Raw genomic sequence first — 7,253 nt, 5'->3', positions numbered from 1 at the left:
TGACATTAGCATAAACTACTACTGCTAAAACTTATCTCCTGGTTTCATCTATATCACCAAACTCTTTTATTTTTCATCTATCCTCCCTTCCTTCTTTATCCGCTTCAGGTTTTAATTATCTTTCATCTTAGGTTTTAATCATCAGCTTTATCATTTTAGCATAGTCAAAATTTTTAAAGAAGCAACTTATTCTCTAACATTTCACTTTGAAAAATGCTACTTTGTCATTCACTACCATAAATTATTTTTAATTTTAATTTCAAGTGACAAGCTATGATCAATATACATCATACCATAACCAATATACTCCAAAACCATATAGGACTCTAAAGGTCTTCCTAACCCCCAAACTGTCAGTATTCATGTGTAACCCTGTATCTGCATCATCTTTCCTCCTCTTTCAAGTCATTTCCCCTAACTTACTTTGACCTATGAAGCTGCAGCAAACTTCTCAGAATTTTTCCTAGTCCAAAAGAAAAAAAAAATCAATTAAATATTAAAATAGAAAGGAAAACAAAAAATTTTGAACAAGAATAAAATAAAAGTAAGCCAGCTCCTCAGTTAGCATGACTAAGTAATAGATTTAAATGACAGCTTTCTAAGAATGGGTCACATTTCTCTCAGTGTAATATAGGGCCAACCAGCAATGGCAATACTTAAGAAAATTTTAAGACTCAGCTGATTACCTTGTACCTTGAGGTACAGGATGAAAAGAGTGTTTTAATCTTCCATCGCACTTCTATTCAACAGTGTGACCACGTGGAGCACTGTACTGAGAAAAAAAAAAACCTGAGACCACACAGAAATCAGTGGGAAAACATTCTGTGAGTCACGTCATCTGTCATAATCTGCCTGGTTGGAAACAAGGGATGACAGAATGTGAGTCAGGTATTTGCAGTCTCCAGTCTAGGTTAAGAGTAGTAATATTTGAAATTGCATAATATACCAGGAACAATAATTTTAAAACCTTAAACACCTAATTTTACCAAACATGGGATTTAGATATAAAGAAGGGGTAATGTTCAAAACCAGGTTCTAGAGTCTGATGGAGGGCCCTTTATTACATAGGATAATCCAAACGAAATTAATCCTTTCCCCAGAAGATAGTAACTTGTTGGAGTCAGAGAATAACAGATTTCTTCCATCTCTTTTAATTTTTTGAAGAAAAAGTTATTTTATAAATCCCATAAAACTCTAGATCACCTGATAATTTTTTTTTTTTTTTTAACAAAACAGAGGCTTTAACCAAACAGCAGTAAAGGTACAAGGGGCTGGAAGGCCTGAGGGGGCACAAGGCAGGAGGAGCCAGGAAGGTGGTGACCCTGGGAAGGAAGGAGGCACTGGGCCTCTCCTGGGAAAACTATCCGACTCTTGTGGCTCCTGTCCCAGCCTCTGCCCAGATCACCAGCCCAGATGCAAGGGACAAGCCCTTGTATTGTGCTTCTCAGGTGATCCCTTTTTCCAAAGGGCATGTGGGCCCCGATACAGGGAGAGGGTAATGAAGAAGGGCAGGAGTGCTGACATGCCAGCAACCCCTCACCCCTAGGGCGGGTCTGCCCAGCCCGGGCCTTGCCCGACCTCAGAGCCAACTTCAATCACTGGGGAGTGACACCCTACATTCTGTCTTCCCCACTAATGGGATTTTTACATTCTTCAAAAATTACTGGACCATGTCACGTTCTGCAAAATGGTTAAAATGAAAAAGATAAACCAATTATCGGCAAGGATATAGATCAGTGGGAACTCTCACACACCGTTGGAAGTTATATTGGTACAACTACTTTGGAAGACTGTGAAGCATTATCTACTATAAATGAACATATACCTAACTTACGATCCAGCAATTCCGCTCTTAGGTATATATCTAAGGGAAATGCATACATATGTTCACCAAAAGAAGTGAACAAGAATGTTAATAAATAGCATTATTTGTAAAATCCCTAAAACCTCCCCCCCAAAAACTGTATAAGAATGTCCAGAATAGCATTATTTGTAATACCTCAAATTGTAAAGAATCCACATGTCCATCAACAGTAGAATGGATAAATTGTGATATATTCACACAATGGAATATTAAAACAGCAATGAGAATTAATAAAATATAAATACATACAACATGGATGAGTTTCATAAACATACTGAGTGAACCTGGGCCTCCCCCCCAAAATGCATATGGTAATTATTATTCCATTTACAGAAAGTTCAAAAAGAGGAATAACAAATACATGTTCTTAGAAGTCATGATAGTGGTTACCTTGAAGAGGAGTATTTTTCAAGGAGGGAACAAAGGGGTTTCTGGGGTACTGGTATTATCTAGTTCGTGACCTATATGCTAGGTACATGTTCACTTTAGGAAAATTCATAAAGTTGTTCATAGTTATGATTTGTGTTGTATGTCAATAAAAAGTTTCCTTAAAATTACTGGGCAATACCAACAATATACAGCTACATAGGAGAGCTAGAACTTGAATCCTTATAGTTTGTCTCTAGGGTCTGTGCTCTTAACCACTATACTATTGTAGCAATCTACCTTAAAGAAGTACTTGCTAATACTATCTATTTTTAAATACGAAAAACCTACATATGCCAACAGGCAATTAACTGTAAATGTAGGAACATAATTTGTACAAGTATAGAAGATCCACATGGAGCCACAAGGGACGCTGATTGGGAGAATCATAGAAGTTTTGCTGTATCGGATTTAAACTTTTTACCATGGGAATCTGTTCATGTGTTCCTATTTATGTTTAATAAAATGAAATTGACATTTCTCCCCTCCAAAAAATAAATGGGCAACATTTTTTTTGCATTCAAAGAATATTTGCTATGTATGTAAAAATACTTTGAGTAACAAAGTAAATGTTTTTATTTCAAAGAAATACATTGATTTCATAGAAATCATAGGACGAGACATTTAATAACTATTCAAGGAATGAATGACCCTTAGAGATTTGTTGACCCTCCTATCATTGCTATTAATTCCTCCTAGTCATTCATCAGAGATAGTGACGTGATATAGTGGACATCTATTGGTCTTGCCTGCCCAGCACCCAGTGAGCCCCTTCTTTTGGTAAAGGCATTTCAATATTCCCCCTGGGCAATTTCTTCTACCCTACTGCATGCAGTTTTGGTGAGATTATCAATTCTGCCTTCTCCTGACCAAGGAGTGGGCGTGTAAACTAAACTAGGCCAAACAGACTCTTTCTCCTTAAAATTTAAATCTTGAGTAGAGTGACACAAGGTCAGAAAACAAATTCACCTTGACAGTAGCTCTCTGAAGAAGCTGTCCATTGGTTCCTGCTACTTAGATCCCTTAAGCTGCACTGCTTCCTATCCTTTCCAAGTACCAGTTGTTTAACTTTTCCTTAGATTCTGTGAATCACTACATATCCTTACATTACATTTCTTCTCTGGTTAATTTCTGTTGACTGTAACTGAGGAAACACTGAAACAGCTGGATGTAAATATATTCAATAAAAAGGTTACTACAACTTTGCAAGAAAGTCCATAGTATTTAACTTTTGCTTAACTTTTTGCCAGAATTTGCTTCCCTAGAAAGTCTACATTAGTCCTACCTCCACTTCTGGAGCTTCATAGTATAAATATACTCCATCTTCTAAATGGCACACATTTAAAACTCTATCATTTATCCCCAAGCACTTTCTCAGCAAAATAATTTATTTTCAAATTAAAACATATATGACTACTACACACTCACTAGAATGGCTATAATAAAAAAGACAGACAATTCCAAGTGTTGGCAAGGATGTGGAGAGACTGGAACCCTTATGCACTACTGGAGGGAATGTAAAATTGTATAACCAATTTGGAAAGCAGTTTATATAGTTTATATATTTACATAATTTACACAATATTTTTAAATAGACTTTACAAATAATCATCTAGGCAATGTCATCCTAGGCAACAATGACCATGAAGTCATGGTCATTTATGTGCAAGCTATATTTTCCTATAATATAGTAAAAACATACTAAACTCTTAAAGATGTGGCTCACTTACCATCAAAATTCATTTCTTGGTCTTCCTTGGTACACTTATTGCCCTTTGGGAAACACTGGGTTATTCAACTTAAAATTTACATAAATTAATTTTCATTAAAGTAATTACCAACTTAGGAAACAGTACTATAAAGTTTTATGCAACATATGACAAGATATAGGAAGTGTTAAACCTTTCATTTAGCAAATAGTTGAAAATTGCTTTTGGTTGGTTTTTTTCAAATAAAAGTGACTAAAGAGCTGGAGATGTGGGAAACCGCCAAAGCCAAGACATCTCCCTTCCTACCCTATACCCAACATGATCACAACCATGTTATTTCAGGGAGAAAAAGGAGACCTCCCCATGGGAAGAAGAAAAAAAGGAAGTATACGAAATGTTAAGCAGTTATTTAAGGAATTATGGGTCATTGTTTTCTTTAAATTTTTGATTGTGTTCTTCCTTTCTCTACTTGCGAAATTTATTTAATGTCCTTCTATTTTTTAAAATAAAGCAATACAGTAAAACTTTTTGTTCCTTTGAATACCTTCAGAATGAAAACTATTATTTCAACCTATCCCTTATAATAGTTACATTTCTAATTTCATATTTTGATTCAAAAACAAAAATTTAAGTGAAGATACCAATTTCTTCCTTCTTATTTTTTAAAGTATTGATATTTATATACAACCTTTTGTGGCTAGTTCTGTTACTATGTACTCTTAAGTTCTCAAAGCACTAGAAATAGGTGTTTTGCCATTACATGCAAAATACAATCCAAAGAACCTAAATGCCCTCAATGGCCAGAGGAGAACACAAAAACATTGGGTTCTGAAAAATGGAACTAAAATTTTCTTGTACTTATAGCTTGATTATTCTTGAAACTCTTTATAGGGATTTGCTTTTAATTATTCTAACAAGGATGAGGACGAGCTGGGGAGTGGTAGGTAGATGGAAGGGATAGACGTACCTAGAACAAGAGCATAATGTTGATAATTGCTGAAGCTGGGTGGTAAGTAAATGGGTGTTCTTTTTTTCTGTATTTGAAAAAATTCTATAATAAAAGTTAAAACAGAAACAAATTCTTTAAATTCTAAAAATGCATTATTACAGAGTGACAACTAAAGCAACCTCTGTAACATGTCCAAAACAGAACAAAAAATAAATACATAAACAAAGCTCCAAGGGGTCTATAAAGTATTTTTGCTATTTTATTTGTATAGTCAAATGAGAAAACAAATATTTACCAATAAGTACACAACTATTTAAAAGTTGTATGAAAGGTTACTATTGCCACCTACTGGACACTGCGATTACTACTTGCTATTAAAAAAACAGTCACTATTGAGTAGGTCTCCCCATCCCACCATAAGCCTCTGGTCTTTAACAAGATAATAAGTAATACCATTAAACTTATGTTTACGTGTGTCTATATTAGTAATGTTAATTAATAATGTTATATCACATCATTTCTAACAACATGAAATGCCAACTACAAAAGCTGTGTCATAAAAGTTTTGTTAGAAAGTACATTAATGATCACCTTATGATGTCCTTGTTTTACAGAAGATCCCAGATTTTGAATTGTTTGCCCATAGGAATTTAAATTGTTTACACATAGGGATAGACCAGGAAGCTAGAAACTACTCCTGGCTCTTAAATTCAGTGCATTATCGTTTTTTTCATCTGTCTTTTAAAATCTTGACTTTTATTAAAAAATTTTCACCTCTTATAACTTGGTTAATTGCATATACCAGTGATTCTCAACCTTGCTGCACAAGAATTACCTGTCGAATTTGAAAATAAACTAATGCTGATACCAAAGCCAGAGTTTTTTTTATCCAAGGTTAAAAGATCCATTAGTAAGTATCAGTGGTTCTCAAAATATAGTCTTTGAACCAGCAACATCACCATCACCTGCGAATGAAACTGAGCAGGACCCTGTGGACAAAGCCTTTCCTTGTCCTCCACTTCCTTGCTTGCAGGAAAAAGGCTTAGCCTCCTAGATGTTCCCTGAGTTCCAGAGGGCAGATTCAAACAGAAGAGTGAAGGAATGCAGAAACAAAGGAAAGGCAGTCAAGAAGCAGTGCAGCCATGGGGCAGGGTCCCTGTTCCTCCTGAAGGGCTATACATAACAATCTGATAGTTCTCCAGGAACTATCCCACCCAGGTAGAGGATGGTAACTTCAGTCAGAGCACAAGCTCTGGATCCCAGATAGGTTGGAACCAGAAGGCTAATGATTGAGCTTCGTGGAACATCATCCCGTTACCTCACCACCAACCAATCAGGGGAAGGTCACACACCTTTCAGTCCTCCCCCCCACATTTTGCCTATAAAAACTCTTCCCTAAAAACCTTGGGAGAGTTCAGGCTTTTTGAGCACCAGCAGCCCATTCTCATTGTTCGGCCCTTGCAATAAACCTTTCTCTGCTCCAAACTCCAACATTTTGGCTTGTTTGGCCTCACTGTGCACCAGGCGCACGAACTGGGTTTGGCAACAGGAACTTATTAGAAATGTAAATTTTCAAGGTCCACCCCAGATGCTGACTGGTGCCAAGCAATTTGTGCCTGCAAGCCCTCCAGGTGATGTGGATGCAGGCTAATGTTTGAGAATTACTAGTATTGATATTTACCATAATTATTTAAAACTTTTTACTCTTTTTAAATATAAGATTTTAATTTACTGTTTTCTCAGAAAGAAGAAAATACATTAATAACACAAAAGAGAGAGGTTTATGTGAAGAGTAATCTAGTGCAACTCTACTATTTTTCCAGAAGCATACCATTATGAACACTCAACATTAGTTCTAGTTAGCCAATAGGAAAAATGCTCTAATGGAAGGTTTGGGAATAATTTATTCATAGGCCAGTTAATAAGACCCTGGAATACTCTTGCCCAGAGCAAGTTTTCCAACCATATTTCCTTGTTCTGGTTTGTTCTGCTCAGAAAGGCATCTTTCTAAGACATAATTAAGACCTTTAGCCATATCATACCTTTTAACTCAGGAGTGTCAGTTCTAGAAATATAGAGGAAACTAAATTATGCTCAAAGGTTTTCTCCAAAGCATTGTAAATAATAAGGTTAAGGGGGACCTGAAAGCAAGTTAAATGCCCCAAAACTAAGAAATGACTCCATAAATTAGAGCATCAATAGGATGAAATATTGCTCAATCATTAAAATGCTTTTCATATGAGATTTTAAATAATATGGGGAAATGCTTACTTTATATAACATCATGTGCGTACATGTTCCCTCT

At 35.8% G+C, this 7,253-nt stretch overlaps 1 long non-coding RNA gene across 1 annotated transcript; it reads right to left on the bottom strand.

Moving 5' to 3' along the window:
- Nucleotides 1-369: 369 nt before the first annotated feature.
- LOC133092329 (uncharacterized) lies at nt 370-7,253 on the bottom strand. The gene is made up of 3 exons (XR_009701040.1): nt 7,220-7,253; nt 4,021-4,063; nt 370-463 (listed from the first exon to the last, which is right to left on the bottom strand). It is a non-coding gene; the product is annotated as an uncharacterized LOC133092329 (long non-coding RNA).

This window comes from Eubalaena glacialis, chromosome 5, assembly GCF_028564815.1.
Source record: "Eubalaena glacialis isolate mEubGla1 chromosome 5, mEubGla1.1.hap2.+ XY, whole genome shotgun sequence".
Taxonomy (NCBI): domain Eukaryota; kingdom Metazoa; phylum Chordata; class Mammalia; order Artiodactyla; family Balaenidae; genus Eubalaena; species Eubalaena glacialis.
The sequence above is the reverse complement of the archived record's forward strand: the minus strand, read 5'-3'. Positions and strand labels throughout refer to the sequence as shown.